The sequence below is a fragment of the Manduca sexta genome, chromosome 15 (assembly GCF_014839805.1).
Source record: "Manduca sexta isolate Smith_Timp_Sample1 chromosome 15, JHU_Msex_v1.0, whole genome shotgun sequence".
NCBI lineage: Eukaryota > Metazoa > Arthropoda > Insecta > Lepidoptera > Sphingidae > Manduca > Manduca sexta.
The window spans coordinates 9,950,799-9,951,497 of NC_051129.1; positions in this window are offsets into that span (position 1 = coordinate 9,950,799).

Sequence of the window (699 nt, forward strand, 5' to 3'; positions counted from 1 at the left end):
AAGAAAATAGTATACCATTAACAATATAGATATGAAATGCAAGTTTTTTTACGATTATTCAAAATAAGTAAGTACCTATGTGTTTTGTATTAAGTTTAACCAAGTCCGATGTTAGTAGATAAAACTGTATTGTGTCCATTAATGAATAAAGTTTAGGTTAAGTAAAGGTACCAAGCAGTGTAGCATGGCGCAGTGTAGAGCAGAGTAAATTATGTAATACCATAAGGACCGTTGTCTCTTTACAACGATGAGACACAGAATTTAGCTTTAAAAAACTAATATTACTTATGCGAGGTATTTCTATGCCACTATGGAGTCTCGGAGATCTGCAGGTTGCGACATGCGATCAATGTTCTGGGATGCGGAAACGCTATACGCATCAGCGTATCTAATATCGAGTAGATGCAGTACATTTATGGGCCTGGCTATCTGTATCTACATACCTACTAATATGTCCCAAGTTACGATATTATCTTTCGGAACCACTTCTGATGACATTATAATAAGCAATTAGTATATTATTTTGCACAAACTTTGTGACATAATAGGTTATTAAGTGCATAAAATAATTAAACCAATGAGTATTATCATCCACGCTGAGGATCCATGTTATAAACAAATTGAAATAGACGATCTAAACGTAAGTCTATCTAGGTCTTTTTATTCTTTGTGGCCACACAGTTATGTACTGTGTGAGCA